General features: G+C 46.5%; 1 long non-coding RNA gene across 3 annotated transcripts; it reads right to left on the bottom strand.

The window, feature by feature from the left end:
• Positions 1-973: 973 nt before the first annotated feature.
• Positions 974-23,472, bottom strand: LOC121593695. Of its 3 annotated transcripts, none has more exons than XR_006004819.1 (3): positions 23,328-23,472; positions 20,829-21,723; positions 974-1,214 (listed from the first exon to the last, which is right to left on the bottom strand). It is a non-coding gene; the product is annotated as an uncharacterized LOC121593695 (long non-coding RNA). The 3 variants fall into 3 exon arrangements; XR_006004821.1 differs by lacking the exon at positions 23,328-23,472 and adding an exon at positions 22,613-22,627; XR_006004820.1 differs by having other exon boundaries at positions 975-1,214; positions 20,829-21,486.
• Positions 23,473-23,666: the final 194 nt, after the last annotated feature.

Here is a 23,666-nt window from a genome sequence, read left to right as displayed (position 1 = left end):
TGCTCTTTTGGACGTGATCAAGGGCAGATCATGTTCGGAGCAGGCTTACAGGTAGCATTATTGGTCGTTAACGTTTGCCTGCGAGCGTGTAACGCGCAAGAAATAATGATGGAATCGATGCATGGGAAATAGTTGACATTCCGCGAGGGAGCAATATCTCCGGTTGGCTTTCATTTTTGATGGTTGCTTTATGTGTCAGACTCTCAGTGGCGAAAGGTGCATCATGATAGTGGAAGCTCCAATGGAACGACCATCAGACTACAATCGACAAAGATGTTTCCGACTTGGCGCAATCGGTCCAAAAACTCTAGAAGAGAGGGTATGCACTTCAGCAACACATCAGCAATGATTAATGAAAGAAGAGAGCTAGAGTAGAATGCTCTCTTTTTCTTGACATCTCACGAGAAGTTGACATCTCACTAGAAAGTGATACGAACTACGAGAAAATGTCACGCGAGATGTCACCAGCGGTAACATCAATCAATTTACACTCCATGAAAGCTCAGCTCCCCGTTGATTGTTGATACCTTATCTTACCCAGGCGTTGAAGGAGTTGTCAACGAGTTACCAAAGAATGCTACAATCAATCATGCTGTAAAGTTAAAAGAGATACTATTTGATGCAAAAAATGGTCAATCAGAGTCACCAATTTGACGATATAGTTGGCAGTAACTAAGACATTTTATATAAAACCATTGAATCTAATGTCTGTATCCCACACTTTTTTGAATTTTCCTGAAGATAGTCTCAAGAATTCTTCTATCATTTGAAGAAAAAAAGGGAAGATCCTCGAAGCCTTCATCACCATTGCACACAATTCTCCATTAGAGCGTAAGAAATGTGTGCCGGGGCTAATAGACTACGCATTCTCGGGTGCCCCACCCCTACCCCAGGTTGGGTGATCATCTTCCTCTTTGATTGTAATGATGCGCTAGGGCGTCGGAGGGTAATTTATGCTCATATAGAGATGGAATGACTAGAATTAACCTTACCGGTAGTAATGTATGTGTGTAGCTCTCTTGTCGTCGTCGTCGTCGTCGTTCTCGTTGTTGCCGTCGTCACGCCGGTTCCTAATGTATCCCGTCTAAGCAGCTCACTTCTGAGATGGTTTCAGATTCCATCCAGCAACATCCAGCAACCGGGGATAAAGCTCTTGTGCTCTCGGTCCTGCAGATATTGCCCGTACGTACGAATTCTTGTGCGTGTACTGGCAGCTGAAATGATGGGGAGGAGAAAGAAGAAGAAGAAATGGTGGTGGTACCAAGATAAGCAACATTTCTAACAATCAACTCGGTGTCTGTCTGTATCGTTACGTTTCGCGTGAGAGAGGCGTACGGTGGGTGCTCCATTGATGGTGGTGCGGGGAAGGGAAGGAAGAGTTGGGAAAGTGAATTGAAGAAGAATGCACGTCATTTATGTTTACATAAGATTTGTACGCATTCTGTTGTGGTGATCTCTTTACGGAAGAAGGTACACGCAATGGTGGTGGATGGTCGCATGAGCCCCTTATGATGGCGTGCAAGTCATCGAGGGGTTTTTTGCTCCTTCTTCTTCTGTTCGGCATTAGAGTGTGTCGGCTTACGTCACAACGTTTAGCGCAAATAATCGTAGAGTAATCAGCAAAGAAGGAAATGTATCCCAGTATTGTGAGCTTTTGAATGGAGCCTTTTTTTAAGAATATAAGATACACAAAGAAGGATTGTTGTTTGATGTTTGATGATGATGAAAAAATAAACATAATATTGTCACATTCCATTTCAATTGAGTAACATACACGAAGGTGATACACGAACGACTCAGAATTGGACGTTGACATCATCATTTCGACATCACCCACAGCACTAAAACTCAGTTTATCGACTCCTAGCAATTCAATCGAGGCGCTGCAACTGCATCAGCTTTCAATTCCGTCCCATCACAATGGACGCCATAAAATTTCGTACTTGGGTCGCGTGTGGCTCAACACACATTCCTCCTCATGTAATCCTCCTCGTTCCTTTACAGTCGCATTACTCATCAGTTTCAGTTGCTACGCCATATAGCATCATCATCAAAGCCACTGTCTTAATACTGCTTGTGCTACTATTACTACTGCTGCCACTATGGCACTACTGCCCACAAATGAAACTGTACTGTATATGACTGGAATCGAATTTTATTCTAGCTTTACAACAAACTTCACGACAGCCGGACTTGACAAAGGGGCGGCAGATGGAAGGAAAAAGGAAATAAAAGCACTAGTAATGCCATAGTTCTTGCGGGGAGTGTGAGGGGGAAGGAAGGAAAACCAACATAAGTAAACCAATAAAAAAGCCACTATACACTCCCTGCCCACCCCACCCCCCTCAAACCACCCTGACTCCACACTTTTCGCCCCGATTTCATCGATAGCGATCGTACATGGTTCATAAAATGTTTATGGTGGTACCATATATCATTCGCCATCATATTGAGGGTTTGGGCCGTTTGTGTTGGCTCCTTTTTTTATTATGATTTTGTGACCGATTCCATGCCATGGGTTCGGCGGGTGTGAGTGTATGTGGGTGCTGGTGGAAGGTCCTGAATTGTGCCGTTTCTCATGTGAAACATATCCGCAATTTGCCCTGTGTCGCTCAATTTTCTTTCCCTTCGCACGAAGCGGTTCAATGAAGGGCCAGATTGAGTCCCCGGGTTGGTTGGTTTGGGTTTGGGTTGGGGGTGGGGGTGGGTTTTCGGGGCGGATGGGTTTCACTTTTTGTTCAGTTCCGTGTAAGGCACCCTGATTTCCCGGAAGTGACCAATAATGCGAATGCGGTTCGATGCTTGCGTACATGGGGAACGACATTTATTTGACGCTGAAAGCGAGAAAGGCGGTGGCTTATCGTGAGCGGATTGATAAGGCCCGTGATCTAATCTAGGAAGTTGTTAAAGCAACTAAGGGTATTGCTTTATTTTGTTCTTTTATTGAATTTTTATGTTGAGCGCAATGTATTTGTTTTTTGTAATATTAAATATATATATTTTGAGTAGCAAAAGTATTTAAAATACTTTATTCAACTACAAGGTATTGTTCAAAACCCTCAAAATACATCCGCATACCATTCATCAAAAAGCCCCCAGCCTCCTCACCACAACTACTGATTACTCCATTGTGGCACCATTGAGTCAGAGAACATAAATTCTATAGCATTACATTGTCCCTGCCCGTCCCCACGAGCAGCGAGAGTGCATTAGTTACGATTGCTCGGAAATGGACCACGAAAATCACCCCGGGAGACAGAAAAAAAAAACGCAACGGTCCCACACAGGAAAGGAAAAAGTAAATAAACAACATCACTCATCCTGCATCCTTCCACCCGTTGAATGTCGCCTATGATTCAGGGTCAAACAATTGGCATGCAATCGGCCGGACAAAATCGCAGCACTTACATCCGAGTCCGTCCAACGAGCATCAGTGTACACAGATGGATTTTAGGCATTGAATTTATGTATGTGTGTGTATGTGTGTCTGTGTATGTTCGTGTAAGTGTACTGTGCAGTGATTTCCCGCCTCGTCTAAGCGTGCTGTTGTTGGTGGCCCGAAAGCTCTTGCATGATCGTTTGAAGAGCGGGACAGTCAATCGCGACCCGCGTAAGGTTTCAGATTCTGGCTTTGATTCAGTAATCTGCAACACATAACCACCCAAACCACCCACTTCCCCCCAGGGTGTCGTACACGTACACTGGGACCGAGTACAGCCGATCGATTTGTGTGACCTTCGCCGTGGGTGCGCTGCCCCTTGCTGGTGATGTAGGCTGCTTCCCCCGCCTATTTGTTCGGGATCAACTACGGGATTGATGGATGGTTGATTTTCACGCCCGGCGGGCAGTTTGGGGCGAACCGCAACTGGTTAACAAAAGGGTAAGGGGGAGGCGAGTGGATTGATTTTCCTTGAACTTGATAAAGTACGACCAAACAAGCCAAACAAACGACCAATGGAGCTGCTTTCGAGGGCCGCGATGGGAGAGTTGTTGCAGTTGTGCCAGTAAGTCTTCAGCTGCAAGATGAGTTTATGAGGGTTAGGTTTACCCTGTGCAAAAGCAATAGAACTTGTGTAGCACCAGGAGCTTCTGAGGTAAATGTTATAGAATTTCATCAACTCTTTCGTTTGATGCGTTAAAGCGAAGTATAGAAACGGATATCTCAAGGAAATATGATTTTATTGTGGACGACACCAATATAAACCTTTATATTCTTTATTGAGCATGCATTCTATTTCAACAAGGCAACTGTAATAAATGTTGTACAATTGCCTCTAATAAATTTGTTATAAAACGTTCATCAAGGTGATCCGATCATAAATAAGCCTTTATTTTTTAACAAAAAAGAGAAAGGATGCCCTGTGCCATTGGTGGCCCGTTTCGGAAGGTTTAAGGCGTCCTATTCCTAATGTACCACAGCACCGTTCTATGGCCCGATCCACATTACCTTTTTTGGGAAAGCTAGGACCCAATCGTTGCATGTGTTTTATTTCTAGCCGAACGCGATCTTCAACAAACCTCAAGGGCGTGTTGTATGTTCAGATCCCAACAAAAAAAAATCGTTCCAAAAAACCCGACAAACACATTGGAAGTGAAGTGAAGGGATTTTTTGTCTGTACTTTTCCTTTCATCTCGCTAAAAAAAAAAATCCTCCGCGCTGCCTAGATACTGCCCTGCACACGCCTGCCGGACACTCCCGACGCACATGAAGGGCGTGCGCGCACTGTACCGTATGCGTATGCGAGGGGAAAAAAGGTTTAAAAATGGGTTGTTGGTGAGTGTGTGTGTGTGTGTTTTTTTTTTCTATGTCGCTTTGGAATGTACAGTACACCTTCGTGACATGTCAAATGCAGCAAACCCATATCAGGCCAGTTTACTGTAAGATACTCTGGGTGGATGGGTGGGTGTGTAGCCGAGCCTAAAGCGGCTTTCCGTTTTCAATGATGTAAAAACGATGGACTGGAATGGATTGGAATGAACGCTTGGCTTGGTGATCGATTCCATCTCCAATCGTTGTATCCGTGTACGCTACGCATGTGTGTGTGAATGGTGCCAATCAGTTTTCAGGTGAGTACTTGAACGGAAGGCCATCGAACGGAAGAGCGAATGGGAAAGCGATACACGTTTGTTTGGATTGATGTTACGTTTCAAGAACGTTTTTACTCTCGATTGGTCACCGATTTGAATCGATGGCCCTTCAGTGTAACGATCGAGCCTGTCCCATTCCTCCCCGGCAATTGAAACTCATGCGCTCATGGTTCGTGTCCATTTGATGGTGCAGTCGAGTGGCTATCCCACTGCATCGTTTCATGTATTACTTCCACAGCACTTCACCATGCCATCTGGGAGCGTTTCAGAGAGTGCAAAAAACATTCACAATACGCTTTCTATGCATCCTGCTTCACAATAAAATACACCTCTTAATGTTTAATTAATAAAGCACTACAGTGACAGGGGGGCCTGTGTTGATGCGATTTGATGCCGACCGGCCGACCACTTGTGTGTACCCTATCTACTGCAATCCAAAATCAAATCAAAAGAGAAAACGCGTGCCCGCGTGCCAAAAGCCCCATTAGGGCGATTACTGTTTTTTTTCTTTCTGTACCGTACGCCGACCCTACACGCCGCCAATGCATTATTCAATGGGAGGCTCTCGGGCACGTTTCTACTGGCTACAATTCCGTTACTGGCACTGGACACCCGGCCATGGATGGGGGCCACTATTTGGCCATCCCTTAAATCCCTTACCCCCTGCCACTGCACTGCACTGTACTAAACGCTTAATTATTCGCGACGGTAGAGCGCGCCTACAGAGCGGAGGAACTTTTGCGGAGCATTCGGATTCGCTGCGTGACACCATCAATCATTGTGCTGATTTCTTCCGCGCTGCGTCCGCCCACTTTCCACGGCCCAACAGCCCAACCGGCGATGATGATCATGGGCATGGTGTATCGTTTAGTTCTGGTCGTCAGTTTCACGGGTTTTGGGGATTGGGGGTGGGGTTTTTTGTTTCCTGCGAAAAAAGGGTGCATGAAAAATGGCAAAGTTAAGCCTGGCTGAGCTTAGCACTGGTTCGTGGTGCGCGATTCCCGACGGAGGAAGCGATTAACCTAAAACGTCCATTAAATATGGCCAACATTCGGTTGTTTTGGGTTGTGTGATGGCGCCTTCTTTTGCCCCAAATTGGATCCGAAGCATGTGAGCGTTAAGGGCAGCGTTGGATTGCTTATTAGCCAAAAGAAGAGTTCGTGTTATTTTAGGACTATTTTTAAGCACAGGATCTGTTAACATCAAACACTTTCATTTAGTCATTTTTACATACAAAATTCGTCCTAAATATACGAGAAAGTCGTCAAAACTACTTCTTCTTAAAGATCATAGTAACCATTACTGAATTTTCCACCCTTCAAATCCAAACCAACCAGTTTCGCTGGGCGCACGATTGTTTCGTCGAAAAGAAATGTTATGGAAGAAATGTCAGTCCTCACTCGATCGAGATAAGCAATTTCGTTGAAGGTTAGCCGGGCGTTTCGAACGTGATGATATTTATCGCCGAACCCGGAACGGACTTACATAAACCGTGTTTCATCATTTTTTGATGCAGCGTTCAGTGCCCACCGCCCACCGTTTGTTTGTTTGTTTTTTTTTTTAAATCAATCTAGAGCACGTCAGCTCGGCTGTTGAAAGCTTGAAGTGTAATGGGTAATGGGGCCGTTTAGAAGATTTAAATAATCAAGGTATCACAGCGGCTTATCGGGAAGTGAACATGAAAACGTACAAAGAAGTGAAAATTTGGAAAAAGTTGTTGGCCTACCTTCATTCCGCGCCCGTTTCAAAATATTGTGGGCCAGCTTTTGTTGCAAACCGCAACCACTTTTCAAAATCGATATCTGATCTGACTGAATGCATTTCGGGAATGGAAAGCCAGCCCCCGGTCAATCAAGATGTTACCGAGATTAGGAGCACGAGCTCGTTGACACATTCCGGCCCCAATTACACGGGGCACCTAGAAATGGGCATTTTTCTCTCTCTCTCTCTCTCTCTAGATGCTTTCATTTCCCATTTAAAAGTGTCCGAATGATCAGCCTCACTACTCGCCAGCGGAGTTGACATGGGACAGGGCCACACAACGGCTCTATCGTTTCGATTTCAGTGCGAGTTTGATAGCGAAGGCGCTTCGTCGGCGGACTGTTTCCTTTCAATCCGTTCTTCTATTCGCTCACCCTTCCAGATCGAACGTCATAGTAGATAGTGGATGCAATTCGCTTGCATGCTAGAGTTCTGGCCGTTGGAGATGGAGGTGGAAGTAGAAGCAAAAAGAGGGAAAATATGACCGCATTCCGAGGATCGAAAGCTTTCACTCAAATTAAAACCAGTCCGATTGCGCACACACACACACACCCTTTTGCACACCCAGCCCGATGGGATGGAGAAGCGTGAATGCGCTAACTCCCCGCCGCCTAGGATGATGGGGCAGGATCTTTTATGCACTGGCATGCTCGGTGCACCATCGCCGCCGCCGCCACCGCCAGACTATCACAATGGTGCATTTAAACGTGCTAATTACAATGGCGGCGACGACAGACGGCTCGAGGTTGGTTATTATGGGGTTGGGATTAATGTAGCGACTGAATCGATTGCAGTATGAGGACCGATTTTCTGCATTTATATGCCCAGACATACACACTCACGGAGCCACAAAGCAGCTAGAGGTGGGATGCTGTGGTACAACTGTTTCCGTGACACGTGTGCATCCTGTGGTCTTGTTGGTGCAAGGTGCAATAGCAAAGGTGTTAGCTTGCAAGGGTTTAGAGCGTCGCTGCAATTAAGCGTCGTGCCACGTCACGTACTTGGCGAAGTTTCTGATTTAATTATAATGGGTATGCTTTCAACAAGTGTGACTATGCAATGGGCCGAATGGGGGGCTTGGCACCACATCGACACTACTACACAGGTTGTAATGTAGTGGTGTATTTAGGTTGAATAGTTAAACTAAAGGGAGTGGGGGCTTGCTGGTTGCTTTGAAATAAGTTTGAATATTGTGTTAATGTTGTCAATTAAATGGATTAGAGCAGCAATTGGAAGGAAGGGAAGAGCTTTCAAGGTATTTGTAGAAAGGTAGATGCTTTAGTTATTGTCTTTGCTGTATTCGCTGTACCCATTATTTATCTAATCCATCTTAATTGTGTATTTAAATTGAGAAACACTTTTTAACAATTTCTAATTACTTACCTTCCCTTTTCTCATTACTTACATTCGTATAAAGGCTCTCAAACCATACTATAATCATTTCATTGATGTAATCTTCTCTTCTCCCATACGAAGCTACCCAGTCCAACAAAACGAAGCACCCAACAACCAACACCCTCTGGCAGCATAATTAAAATCAGCTTTCCTTATTATGATTCGGTAATATTTTAGTACCAATATCACAGACAAACACACACACACTGGTGATGCAATCGGTTCACATTGACTTTGCTCCGGCACCGGTCGGTCCGCGTAATAATGAGGTGATGATTTATGCTCCCGAGCATACGATCTCTCCTCACACACGTCTCATCATCAGCCGCTCCGCTAAACAAACGAGAATGTTGCGGAAAAGCTTCGGGTGACGAGGAAGCATGCAAACATGCGGAAGAAAAATGACTCAAAAAAAAAACAGTGAAAAGCTTCTCATCGCGCGTTTGTGTGTGTTTGTGTGTGTGTGTGGCGTGAAGTGGTTCATGATTAAGCAGTTATGTGCGCCGCCCGGCCGATTGACTGTTTTGCTCGGGCATGTGTTTCACTGCTTTTTTTTATTTTGCATAACTACTGCCACGAGCATTAATCTTGTCGCTTTGCTGTTTGGAGCGCACCGGCAAGCGTACCCTTAAGGCAACTGGCACCTCACACCGCCCGTCATCGTGTACCAGCGCCGCCCGAGTTTGTGGACTCATTTTCTTTCCATCTATCAGCGTTTAGGACAGCGTTGAGTGGTTTCGGCGCGCGCGCGCGCGCGCGGAGGTGTTGATCGATTTGATAGCAATCATTTGTTCTACCCGTGGATTCAGGGGTTTAGGAGAGCCTCATTACAGAGCTGGAGCTAGCGGATTGTTCGAAGGAGATTGATGAAGTGTTTCCGGACGCTGTGAACATGTTTTGGGATGAAATTATTTTTGATCGCACGATGATACGATGCCACGTGCAGTAGTTTCGGTAATGGAAATAGTATGTAAATAAATGCTCCCAAGTGGGATGTTGTTGGCCGCTGTTGGGAAAGCTTTTAGCAGTAGAAGCGTAGAATGAACTGTTCAAACCGTTCTTGTTGTGTCAGGCTGTGCAGTGTGCGGCTGATCGTAGAGCCAAAGTAATGCATAAATCTTGTCCCTCTTTGATGACTGACTCCGTATGGTAAGTGTAAGTATTGACTTGAGAATACACATAGAAGCATTGTTGGAAATAACCTGTTTGCTGGCATTTGTTAGTGTATTGGTGGCACTTGCCTGGTTGGCAAGTGATTTGTTGAAGCTTTTGAAGATGAATAATTGAATCTGTTTTTTTTTTATATTAATACCCAACAGAACTCAATTAGAAGAATCGAACAGTCGTGATTTCCTGTTTAAAATACTTCACGACTTCTGACCATCTGTTGAAGCACATACCAGAACAACGCCAAAGCCTCCAGCAGCACGAAGCGACACAACCCACAGCGACACAACCGTGGGATGAACAACTTCCCACCGAGTCACACACACACACACACACACACACACACTCACATACATTTTATTCAAACCTTCTATTTCCAACGGCTCACCGCGCCACCACTCGGCGATGCAGTTCGAACGGCTACGGCGGCTGCCACCTTCTCTTTCAACGATCGGCCGAACGATCTCGCCGTTTTTGATCCGCTTCAAAGCCATATCTAATGACATTTCGAACGACCTTCGGGCAGAGGAATTTCCTCACGCTCTCGAATCTCGATCTCCGTGCGCTCCTGCTCGATCGTGTGCGTCTAAGCGGGGCTGGCGAATGGTGTGGCTGGCGCACATTAGGCTTGGATTGAGTTGAGTGGAGGTGAAAAAAGCCCACACTGCAAACCACGCGGTTCTGGCAGTGGTGATTCCGCGTCGGACCTGCCGGATAGCTGCTACCCCACACCCCGTTTGGCCGACGCGTCTAGACATGACGTGCGATCTTAAACCGAGCTCGCGAGGTGTTTTGTTGAGTGGGGCATAGAGCAGCAACAAAAAAGAGACTAATAAATTGTTTCCACTCCGAGTCCGAGTCGAGATTATTGCTGCTGCTGCTGCTGCCCGCGTGCTAAGATGTTGTTGGGGGTCTCGCGGGTAACTGCGCCTCGCGTAGGTCGCTCGAATGACACTGGCTGGTGTGCAGGCGACCGTAAGTAAAAAGGCAATATCACTTCTGCCAACTTCTAGCTCGGTTAGAATCATGTTTCGTTGTGGGGTGTATGTGTGTGCGTTTGGAGTGGAGTTTGTTGTTGGTTTTTTTTTGCGGCAACCAGGGTGCAACCTGATCAACATGCCATTATTAAGGTGCCACCTCTGCCTTTGTCAAGATGAACAAGCAGTCTTGTCGACGCGTGTTTTTTGCCATTTGTCTTTGTGTTGTTTTGCATAGCGGATTAGAGCTGAAGGAGAAATCAATGCCAACAGGGAGTTGTCGTACAGCAGGTAGTACCCACCATCAGCAGTAATAAAGCATCTAATGCATCCGACTGCAGCCTGTAGATTGAACACTGGCAGGAGCTCCGTGATCTCCGTAATTCCATTCTAATTGGGCAGTATGCAGCAAACCGATCAACGGCCAATCGAAATGTAGTTTATATAAGCTCAAGCTTACGTTTCGTGTTCGTTTCTGCTTGGTTTGGGGCCGGCAGGGTTCGAGATCGGCTTGAGTTTGAGCCGGCGATGATTGGAAAGCGATCTGGACGAACTTTCACTTTGCAATTTGCAATTAGCATTGAACTTTATGCACTTTGTTTGTGTTGTTTTTGTTTTCTCTGCTTATTGCACGATTGTTGCATAAGAAAGGGGATTTATTTTGTACAATAAATCGTGATTGAATAACTGTTGATGGTTGTTGGGTGTATTGATTGTATATTTTATTGATAATGATAAAAATTGATTTTTATCATTAAACTGTGTCATTTCTTGGAGCTTTTTATTTCATCTGTTATCTTTTTGAAGCTTTTGTTTTATTTCAAACTTTATTTTTCTTTTTTTTATCTGTAATGATAATGTTAACAAACACACAAAAGCTAAAACAACCAAACGAAATCAATTGTTAAAATGCATTAGATGTTCTATTTTGTCTAAATTGCATCAACTTGATCAGTTCAATCATAACGATAAGATCGTGTAGTAAAATATTGTAACCCCAATGTCACCACAACGTAAGATCACCTCACGGTAACATAATAACAACTTGCTAACGATTGCTTTGTTTGCTCCAACCCCTCTCAACGGTGTTTTCACTTTCCACGCCGGCTGCCGGCTGCGAGCAACATTCTTCCCGTAGATTCACTTTCCCGAATGCGGAGGAAAAACGATGCAACAATAAGCAAACAATTGAACCCTTCACGTAAGCGTTCTCAGTGGCAGTGAATCGGTGCGTCAACTAAAACAAAACAAAAAAAGCTTTGGAATTCCAAATTCCATGCCAAAGTAAATATAGAGAGAAGAAAAAAAAAACGCTCAAGAATGAATGTAGAAAGGGAATGGGTACAAAACAAAACAAAAGTGAGCCAGCCAAACCAAACAACCAAACTTACTCCCATGCTGCTTCGCCGGTGTCGGGAAACCGTCGAATGCTCTCTACCCGACGGTGTGCAAGCAAAAGTGCACCAACACCAAATGTGGAAATCGTGCCCGTGAAGGTGCAATGCGCGGCGAGGCGAACGCCACAGCCGGCACCGAAGCAGACAGAACGTGTAAACTAGATCACCCTTCCAGAATCAGCTGTACCCCCGGGGGTAGCCAGGCCGCGCTTCTAGCGGTGCAGTATCGATTACCGTTTGTGTCGTTTCGTGTCGTGATGTTGTCGGCCCGTCTGGAATGCACAGACACACACACACATGTACTAGGGAGACTCGTTACCCAGTTTCATCTCGTGGAAAACCGGGCAGATCAAACGGCACTACAACTCCAGTTGGTTTGTTCTGTTTGTTTGTTTCCGTTAGCAACATTTACAAGAAGTGTACGTTTGGAAAGAGAGCTCAGAAGAGCAGTGTAGAAAGGTGTTTGTAGAAGAGCGGGAAAAGGAATGGAGCAGCAAAAATCGAAAGCCAGCGTAACCAACTCCCAGAGGCTAGTGAGAAGCGAAGTGACGCAGTGCATTGAGCGGCGGATTAAGGTTTAGGATTACTTTGATACACGAATGCACCAATGCAACATACTTGTTGCAAGTACATTCGGCACACATATATGTTCCGATAGACATCTTCCTCGCCCTGGTGCGATGTGTGACGAAAGGCACCGGCGCAGCAAACATTGTAGAAAGTGCACCTCAATATCGGTCCTCAATATTCTGTCCCGTTGGTGGCTTGATTTCGAAACAAGAACCAACGGGAATGGGCTCAAACATTCCGTTACACACACACACACACACAACAAGCGAATATGTTGGTAGCACGGAAAATCTGTAGCCCAACTTTTCTTCACCTACTTTGGAGTGGTAGGCCCCGACCGGGTGGTGGAACCGTTTTCCCTCCTACCCATCGCTGAACTTAATGTATGCACAAGGCAGGTATTGGATCCCGTGCTGTCCGGGGCGATTAGATTAAACTAAACCCACATAATCCACATACTCAATACCATCCCTCCGGCCTGTGGGAGGAAGGGCGGGATTAAATATTAGCCTCATCTCCCACCCCCGATCAAGCGGCCAGTGTGCTCCATTTCGAGGTGGGATTAGCAGTTTGTCGCCCCTGCGTACAATGGAGAACCTGTTTTTCCGAACCGATCGCACAAGCACTCGCTGTAAAGCTGCTCCCCGTTTGCAAATGCTAGTGATAAGTGCTCCCACCCGGCTAAGGTACAACTTTTACTTCAGCTTTTCAACCGCACCGAGCTTAGGGCAGGCCGGCCGTTCGCTGTGCGCCTGCCGCATTCGTGTGCATCGCATTGGTTGCGCCGCCAAGCTCCGGCTCCGTCCGACGGAAGCAATCCTAACTAGAAAAACCACTTTCGCGGCAAACGAACTGCTGCTGCTGTTGCTGCTGCTGTTTGGCGGTACCACTTTTCCGCATGTTTTTCGCCGTGTTTGCAATGCTGTTTGCATTGATGCGCACACCGATGCGCGCAGATGGCCCCAAAATGCGCCTTTTGCGCTTGCGTCGTCGTCGTCCGAAACGAGGGAAAGAAATGTTTCGCGCTGACAGCGAGAGAAAAGAATTTTCCATTTATCATGGCGCGCGCGCATTGGGTGACAGGGTGCCAGATTAAAACTACACAGCTTCAACTGTGGAGTGAGTGTCTGCCGCAGTGCATTTTGGTGTGATAAATTTATGCTTTCCTACCAAGGATGTCACCAAGGGAAGCGTGCGAACGCGTGGATTTGCATATCAAGCCGGCACCGAGAATGGGAAAATGCAAAGGAAAGTGCGCGGATCACACGCTTCCAGGCGTTCCCATCTTTGGAGGGTCTTGAAATTCCTAGAAAACGGCACGAAAAGAATGTTGCTTCTAGCAGTGTATTTTGTGCAAAGAAAGTGAAGCTCACCTCTTCTTTTCCCCGCAAATGTCAAGCGTTTTCTTTCCGAAGCGAATGACCCTTTATGCATTGAACAGACAGTGCTTGCGACACTGTAGCAGCCGCTTCGGTTGAACGCGAATCTTCTAACAGGCGGCATGAAAGTAAAACTAACACGCGTCACGCGTTGCATGTGCATATATTAGCGTGGTTGTGTCTGTGTACGGTGTTCTACGTTTGGAGGGCGGCGAAGACGATTTCACCCTACCGGCAGTGCCCTTTTTCGGGGGATGACTCACCCGCTGCTTGCTACTGTTGGCCAGTAATGTCGTGATCGTGAAAACGCGAAGCAGGGCGTGATCGTGCGCCAGGGTAAAGATGGGCGGGAAAGGGTGTAGCCGAAAGTGTACTTTCGATTTCTGAAAAAGGGTGAGTGTTGTGCTACTGGTTAAGTTGTATCTTTGTCGTTACAATGTCCTCTGCTATGTTGCGTGGGTAATTTGAATGTTAATTATATACATTCCGGCAATTCCAGTAAAGCGTATAACAAGTACAGGTTTACTTATCATCTCAGGAATATTGGTTAAGAATTGTCCATAGAAAGCGAGACAGGCAAGACAAGCACACTAAAGCTAACAGTATTTATGACTCAAATATGATTCAACATTGAATTCCAGCAAAAGAAACAAACCTAACCTCATCAACACAATAACCTAATGCTACCGAAGTTCATTAACTCGTACAGCAACCCCACCCACCAACCATGATTAATAAATAGCAACCTTTTGTGAACAGCATTGTCAAAACACGGCCTGTCGCTCGCTACATCCGTAACCACCAAAACCACACGCAACAAGACAAACCTACTCGCGGATCCTGTTTCGGAGTACGCCCAAACAATAAACTGGTACCCCGACAAATGAACTTGTCCACATGGGCTTGGATCTGAGTAGGCGCGCAGATACACATTGCGGATGTGACGAATTGCGAATAAATGACAGGGCGCTGAGGAAGAAACTCGTTTTGCGTGTGCCGGAATTTCTGGGCACAAGGTTCGATCAGTGACTTCGATGTCCACCACCATTTCGGGCACCATTTGGAGCAAACGGCTTAAGGTGACGTAAGTATTGCAGAGCAGCCAAAACCGTTTCATACCACTTTACAACAACAGATGATCGTCCGTTTGGTGCAGGAGGGATTGTTTCGATTCGATCACTGCTGCTGGTGATCGGGGGAAAAAGGTTTTGGCAACTTTAAGCCATTTTCAGGCATTGTGTAATGCCGCAAAGGCCACTCAAACTGTTTGCTATCTCCGCGTGGTAGCGAACGAGGTGAGAAGAGCTTCTCGCGATCATCACCCGTTTCAGCGGGCAGGTCATGCTTTCATCGACGGCCGGCAAGATTAAGTAATCTTCCGTTTTTTTTTTATTATCCCGATCAGTGGTGGCTTTTTGTTTGCTGATGTCCGGAATTACCTCTGTAGTGACCAGATTCAGTGGAGAGAAGGACAGGTATCCAGTCGCACCATTTTTGGGCACCGAGAAGGGGAAACGCCAATTATTATGCACGATGATGACGCACACACGCACACACGCACACACACACACACACACACACACACACACACACACACACACACACACACACACACACCACACACACACACACACACACACACACACACACACACACACACCACACACACACACACACACACACACACACACACACACACACACACACACACACACACACACACACACACACACACATACACACACACAGTTTGATTTGATGTTCGATTTGGTGCGAGAGCAGGCTGTTGTTCAACCAGCACCATTGTCGGCCGGGTCGGTAGGAACCATTCCATTTGCTGAAGTGCCCTTTTATGGGTTCACTTCAATGCTGCTGGAATAAATTACGGAAAGACGGCCCGAAAGAGTCCACGGAAGTAGAAATTAGCATTCTTCATCCAGCGAGAAGAGCCAGCGCAGTGTGTGTGTGTGTGTTTCTGTTTGACGAAAGCCTGACCTGACAGCACGCCTGCTGTTCGTTCTTGTTGTTGCCTTGGTGATGCGAATCGCCAAAGCACGTGCCTCGGTTGTGTAGCAATTTGTTTCCCAATCAAATAATCACACTTGAAAGGGTTCGCTCCATCTTTCTCTCGCTCTCTCTCTCTCTCTTTCTCTCTCTTTCTCTCTCGCTATTTAATTCAAGACCACTGTTAAACAGTTTCGGAAGACCCATTCGCTCGGACGAGGGTGTTAAGCGCATAAATTATCTTCCCGCACGTGCGCTCGCGGGATCTTGGTAAAACAAGAGACATGCGAGAATAGGCACAAGAGAGCGCTCTGGAACGAAACATAACAAAAAATCACACACTACCCCGCGTCAAACCAGCATTAGCATCGAAACGGTCATTGTTTCACCCATGCCGGGCGCAAAAGGGCCACTCCAATGCCGGTGTTTTGTTTCCTAAAGTGGAACAGCATAGCATACTAGAGGGTATGTCAGTAGCAAACGGACCCTTGTTAAGCCCTTCTTCGGTGTCCGGCTCCCCACCGGATGGTAGAACAATGGTATCGATAATGAAAATTATAATGCAAAGCCATAAAGCCAGATGTCCACTCTGCCCCCTTAAATGTGGGGCAGCAGAAGGTGGCCGTGTGGATTTAACCAGAATTAATGCTGATCTCCCCAGTGCAATCACTGCGCCTCGTTAAGAACGATGCGCTTCATTTACCGGCTCATAAGGCTAGGCCTTTTGATGGCAATTAAAGCAATTGTGTTGTATGCAGCGACAAATCGCAACGGTTAATAACGGCTTGCTCCACATGGAAAAAGGGAAGGGAATATGTGACAACCGTGTTCCTGTGCTTATTTGTAAAGCTTCTTTAATTTTTTCCCCATTCTTTTGTGCATTCCGTTTTGCTTCCCTGAAACGGCTTTAAACCGTTTAGACACAATTATGAATTTAGCTCACCGTGTACAACACACCCGTGTGTGATGAAACGGTGTTTAATTATGTCAATGTAGAGTGAACTCTATCGTGTTTCCACAGGCGGTGGCAGTGGGGTAGCGCTTCCGAGTGATTAATATTCGAAGCGCGCGCTTCTGACTGCCTGTCTTGTCCCGTGTGTCTACGATACCGGAAAAGAAATGGAGACTAGCGACAAAACAACAACAGCACACCATCTTAGAAACCACAGCAACCGCACGCACTGTGCACCGCGCTGGCAGTGATGGCAAACGAGAGTGTCATCAGCAGTCGCAGACCTTCCCCAAACACTCCGAAGCCGCCCAAGACGCCACTCGTTACAGTATTTATAGATTTCAAGGTCTACGCCTAGCATCTACGCATCTCCAGCCTTCGGGGCCCCGTTTCCGTTCGGATGGTGATGGTGACACAAGCGTGTAGGCAGTAGCCGCGGTGCGAAGGTTACCGCAACCGGGGGTGGTTTGGCATTGGCACAAAATATGACAAAGCCCCCGAAACACTGCAGCAGGGGGGGAGGCGATTGATTCGTCGTGGCTTAGCGATTGATTTGTTATGCAAATTGGAATGTAGTCATGGCTGTTGTAGCTAGCTGGTGTTGGTAGCAACGTTTTCGAGCGCACCCTTGAAAGGCTTGGCCGTGCCTTGGGGGCAGCGCCTCTCTTTGCTTTGCTCAGTTAAAACATCATCTTCACGGCAAGTGCGTACCGAGAAAACATCAGCACAGCGTTTAACTTCAACTTGTCGTTACGCTGATACCAAAAACGAATGATCTCCAGTGCAGTCAAATTCGTTTAATCATTCTCTTGCAATCGGTGTCACGAAATATGAGTGTGCCCCGCCTGTCTTTGTGTGTTTGTGTGTTTGTGTCATAATCGTTCGCGGGGAAGTGGGGTTTCAGGCTTAAACGCTGAGCGCGCATCGGATTCCGATACGCCTGTGGGCTCTTCGAGGGCAAACCTTTCGACCTACAAACACTCAACCCCGTGACATATGATACGCAAATGAGGCTAAACCGTTTGACACCCTTTATTTGGGGGAGGTTTGTAAAGAGGCCTGTTTTTTGGGGTGGACTGATGGGTTCGGTGCATTATGTGAGTGTTTGGAGGCAGCACAAATGATGCTTTTGAAGAGTTTATGTATTACAAATCGTTAAATAATATTAAAAATTATCACGAATGCTTCAAACTTATCTTTTTCTATAGCAAAGCTTTGCATTGCTCAAATCTTAAACCATTTAATACATAAAAATGGCCCTCAAATGTAGAATTTCGCATGTGTAATTATTTTATCATAACTCGTTTCATTCCCAATTTAATGATTTATTGCATAATATATCTTGCTCCAACTCTTGCCTCCTGACCCACGTAATCTTGCCGTTTATTTATTTCCTTGCCCAAGTTATCTTTTACAGATGGTACCAGCTTTCCCTAAAAGTGTGCAATTTTTAAAACGGGTTTTCGTTACTGCCTCAATGAAAGGCAAGGAAATAACAATAAATCACAGCTTTTAATGCTATCCCAACATTCCTGTACCGCGTTCACGAAACGAAGCTACGGTAATGTTTGTTGCCTGCGATATTTTTTCGTCAGCTTCAGCTGATTTGCAGTGACATTCAACAGCCACACACTCGATCAGCTTTGCGCTGCGAGTCAACGATCTGATGTCATGATCAAGGATTTGCCTCCGATGGGGCTGGGGATTGGATTGGAAACGAAATTCACCTCCACAGGCCCCGGGTTGCTGATGTCATCGTGTATCGTTCAGCCGCTTTCTGCTCGTGGGGGTTGTGTGGTGGTGTGGTTGAATTAATGATTTTTTTTTGCACTTCACACGGACACGAAGGGACTGATCCAGCGAGCTTACCAATTGTCAAGCATATGTCAAGATCGGCCAGTGACATTGAGTTGATTATGGAAGCGCGTATTTAACATTCATGGCTTTACAGTTTCTCCATTTAAGAATACGCTTTACGATCGTTCATTGCTTCAATTTTTATAATAACAATGTGCCACAGCGCACGTTATTTCATCAACCACTGATCACTCAAAATGGTGCTTTGGTGCTTTGTAGGCGTCGCAGTGCCCGTAAATCGATTTCCTTCCTCCCAATCGGTCGTTACAATTTTGATTGATTTTCTAACGCGACCCAGATGCTACTCCCGACTTCCGTCTCCGGCCGCGGTGTGGCATTAACCGTGGGAGATTGTTTTACCCACAGGATGGGTTTACACCCCCTCCGCCCCGTGTTCGGTACCACTGCACTGCTACGGTTGCGACTGTTTAACGCCTCTCGCGCTCTCGTAGCCCGTTACGGAGTTTTGGATGTTTCATCACGAAACAACAAATTCCGCCCCACCGCGTTTATGGCTGCTAAGCACTGTCGGCACGTTTGTTCTTTCGATCTTGGAAGGTGGCGCACCTCACGGTTCAATTCTGTACCGAACCCGCCCACCGCGACTAAGCAGGGCAGCGCGTTCTGCTCAATGAATCACCTGTTTCGTCATGTTGGTTGTTCTGTGGTTGTTGTTTGATTTTTCAAAACGGCTTTAAAGCGCTTTAGCGGGCCGCATTCATCATCATCATCTGCCTTCAACGCCCACCCCTTTTACTGGGTCGAGTCGTGCCGTTTTATTGTGACTTACGGGTGTTTTCTTCTAAGTATGTTTACACACATGACACGCTGTGTTCACGTTTAGTGTTTTTTTTTTTGTTTTCGGAAAAATATAAATAAAAACTAACAAAACAAACCGAACATCCTTTCACAAATAAAAGCTACCGGTGCCACAATAATATGACAGTGATATTTGGTTTTGTCCGTCCGTCCGCGTACCCGTCAGCGTAATTACGCACAGCAAATCACAACGCGGAACAAAAGACTTCAACGCCCCTGGTAGCGGCTGCGGAGCGAACGAAAACCGGCAAAGCGACGAACCCGATCGTTCCACCGGTGTGTTCTCCGTCGTGTGTGTTATGCTTGAATGGGGCCCACCTTTAGCCACCTGTACCAGAACTAAGCAGCAGAAGCAGCAGCAGTAGGAGAACCTTTGTCTTGACTTGACCTGCTCGATGGCTGTGCTACCGCAGGCATTAGGGGAACAGAGGGACAAAAACGTCTAACCTCCGCTACGGAGTTTGATTTCGGCGCCTACTTCCCTTCACTTCACGCTGCCGATCCGATCCGATCGGTTTGTAAATGATCATTACAATTATGCTTTCAACTGTGGCTGGACCTGCAGAGATCACAAACACGTCGGGGAGAGCGAAAACAAAACGGCAATGGTTGGAAAACGAAACGGCCAATCAAACGCGAACGCAGTGGCTAGCGCTACCGGTGTAGCGTACGTTGAAGCCGTTGCGAGACAAAACCACAAACCAGTACCACCAGACGGTTACAAATGTTTGCGGTTTTGTAGCGGCATTTTGGGTTGATGGAATTTGACTGTTGTTTTGTTGTTCAACCATTTTACTGCTTTTGCAACTGTGTGTACTGTTTTGTTTTAGTGTTTGAAAGTGGTACAGACTACAGGCTAAAAGATAGTAACTACCAGTTTTGTAAATTAATTTTATGTCTTCGCCGAAAGGCCAAAATTCAATTTCTCGGGAGCTCCATACCCATTGGGAGGGGATGCACACAGAGCAGCATATAATTTGCACGACAAAGCAGCAGGCTCATAAAATTAGCATAACCACTGATTGTAAACCTGTAGCAAGCCCATCTTGCCCGGTGGCAAACACATTTTCGGTCATTGTTCCCGACGGACGGGTGGTCGGGTTACGCACGTTTGCTGCAACGCACGGTGACAAAATCGCTTCGATGCACATCGCAAAATTACTGCTACGGATGATGTCATGTGCACCGCTTGTGCAGCGTTTATTTTGCCGTACTTTCAATGCATCAAAGCACGTTAGTTGGGTGAAAAAGTTGCAGCTTTTGTCACGAAAACTGCACTTTAAAATGTGCCGCTTAAAGTTAAATATGCAAAATTGTTTTCTCATGTTTTTGAAGTCGGCTTTTGCCACAATATTCCCCAAGGAATGCACAGGCCAATAAAAGTGTTATTGAATTTTATTCATTTCCCCCGGTGTTCGTCCGGTCCGGTTTTGCGCGCCGTTCCTCTTTACCACAGGCTTACCTTGAGGCGGAGGGTGCGACGGACCGATGAGGCAAGAGATGACTTTATCCTTTTGTGGCGCTGTGGTATTGTGCTTCGCCTTATTTGGGCAGCTGGTCACCGCTACCACCGTGCGTGCGTTCTGGGCACGCTGTTCGTCGTCGTCGTCGCGTTGCGTCTTGGCGAGGTTAAGAGAGATTGCAGCAAGACAAACACACAAAAAAAAACAGATCAACAACTCCTCGGTGGTGATAAAATATTCAATCCCAAACAAAAAAAAAAGCACACAATCGCACAGAAAAACCAGTTTGCTTCTCGCGTAACCAACACAGGCGTAAATATTGCTGCACGACACACAACACTGTAGATGTAGGCGTTTTGTTTTCTTCCTCCTCTTCGATATGCTTCACCTGTTAATTTGAACCCTGTTTTGGAATAAATGGGCTCGGAGCATTATGCGAAATGTGATGCTGTCACCCCGCACAAACACATACACAATTGCACGCACACAACCACAGACTCACTCGACTACGTTTTTCACACCAGCCCGCGAGAGGGTGGCCAATTCGCATAAGCGTGTGGATATTTTTCTTTCTTTTTTTCGTCGTTTCGACAACGAAGCCACTTTCACATCTTTGTCACCTTCGATTTAACTCCCCCCTTGATGAGCGGATGAGAGCTGCAAAATAAACACTGCTGTTAAGCGCTTATGTCGTTTTTTCTTCTTTGCACACTTACAGCAAAAAATACCCAAACAAACACTCTGATTAAAACACACTTGTCTGTGGTATGTTTACATTACAGCGTTCACAGCATTAATGCAAAACACCACCACCACCACGAATCAAAAGAAGCAACAACAGCAACAAAATACCTCAAAATAACAATTCCATTAACGACCGCGCGCCTCCAAAACCTGGGGGATGGGAATTAAATGAGGGAAAATGAGGGAAGGAAGAACACAGTACCACCGCAAGCTATGAATACAAAACGCGCTGTGAAGCCGCACGCTGATGCACCACGTAAAGCTTCTTTTACCCTCGCCCCAGCCGCCGAATCGAAAGTGTCACTGCGCAAAGGGTCATTCTTTGCCGTGGGGATGCAAAAACCACCCCAACGTCTCCGCGAGCGAGCCGCAGACAGTAATGCTGACCAAATTCTTGCGCATATTTACATGTTTCATCTTGCCGCACAGCCACCGCCAGGGCACCAGAACGTGGTGCTATAAATGCTTCGCTCGCCAACTCACACATACAGCCACACAAACACACACTGTAGTGCTCGGACGAACCACCAGCGGCGTCCACGTCCAGTCGCAAAAAGGATTACGTAAGGTTCCATCAAGCGCTCCACGCGCTCTCTCACACAAGTGCCCTCGGTTGGGTGCTGGTTGGCATGCGCTGGCCACGGTGTGTGCAATACTACTTTGTGCCCGTGCTCCCCCTCGTGCTACTACTCGTACCCCATTTTGCATCTTCCATCCAACCATCAATGCCAACGGCATCGGTAGGCAGCAGCAGGCAGCAGCATTGCGCGGGTTACCACACACACACACACAAAAAGCCGAGCCGAGAAGAGATGCGCCCAGAAGCGCTAAAAGGAAATCGAAAATGTTTGCAGCGAAGGAAGCGCACAAATCGATCGGTCGAAAGCGAAATCGATCAATCGATCGCTGCGAATGTCGGGCGGTAGAAAAAATAATGATCGCTGTAATTGGGGGGGGGGGGGGGGGCAAGCGGGCGGGACGGTTTATGATGCGAAGCGGACGAGAGAGGAAGAGCTTAGAAGAAACGTAATCAAATTACTGGGCAGCACTGTCACGAAACGGGACCGGCTACGGTTGTTTGAATGATGATGAGCATCTCTGGGTCGATTTTTCCAGTCTTCCCCACGCTTCGCGAGATCAATTCTAATAAACGGGCACACCGACTGGCCGGAAATAAGCTTGGCAAGAACCACCTGCAGCCCTTTTTGGGAGTGGGGCTCGATCACCGGTATAGCTTTGCGTTGATTGAACTGCCTGAAAAGACTGTTCTTTTCTGCGAACTCACAGTTACTCTTTGCATTCTATTGCAAACCCACCATACTTGGGCTGTTCACATTCAAGCGCACGTAAAACTGGTAATGAGCTATAAACGATAATGATCGGTTGCGATGACGTGATCGATAATCTTACGAGCCCGCGATCATCACCCGCAGGAGACTGATACGCAATTTCCTACACCGCTTCACACACAACACAACACAAACAAACACACACACATACACACTATTGCTAACGAACATAAACAGCATCCAACGCTGTGTGAATGCTTTTCACTTCGCAACACACCAAACACCAAAACATGCAATATTATTCCACTACACCGTGTTTCATCGCTTCACTTTTCATAAGCGTCGTGCGCAAAAACGAAAAACTTGTCCGATGGCATGAGCGAGAAAACAGTGCACCACGCTGCAGATGACTGTAAAAAGCGGGGCGCTAAATAAAAAGGGCAACGGAATGTTTTGGCTGCTTACATTTGACCAGCCGATTGTCGTCACTTTCGTTACACTCGTGCACAACTTGCTGGGCTGAGCAAACGCACGGTGCGCATTGCTACGGTGGGTACGTGAAAATAGCGCGCGCCGTTCGACGAAACCGCTTCGGATCGGGCGAGCTTCAAACCTGTACTGAGGCGTGCTGGTTCGGACCGCTAGCGCCAGACCGTCGTTGCTGGGAAGGGCGATCGTGCGCGATCGCAGGGGTCGTCAACATCGCCGACGAGTTTGTGGTGTGTTTTTGGTTGTTTTTGTTTTAGATCGTTTAAATGGAATGTAAGTACAAACACTTTTATATGTTTTTACTAACTGAATGTG

The sequence above is a fragment of the Anopheles merus genome, chromosome 2L (genome assembly GCF_017562075.2).
Source record: "Anopheles merus strain MAF chromosome 2L, AmerM5.1, whole genome shotgun sequence".
Classification (NCBI taxonomy): domain Eukaryota; kingdom Metazoa; phylum Arthropoda; class Insecta; order Diptera; family Culicidae; genus Anopheles; species Anopheles merus.
Note: the sequence above shows the minus strand (reverse complement) of the source record. Positions and strands in the feature narration are given on the sequence as shown.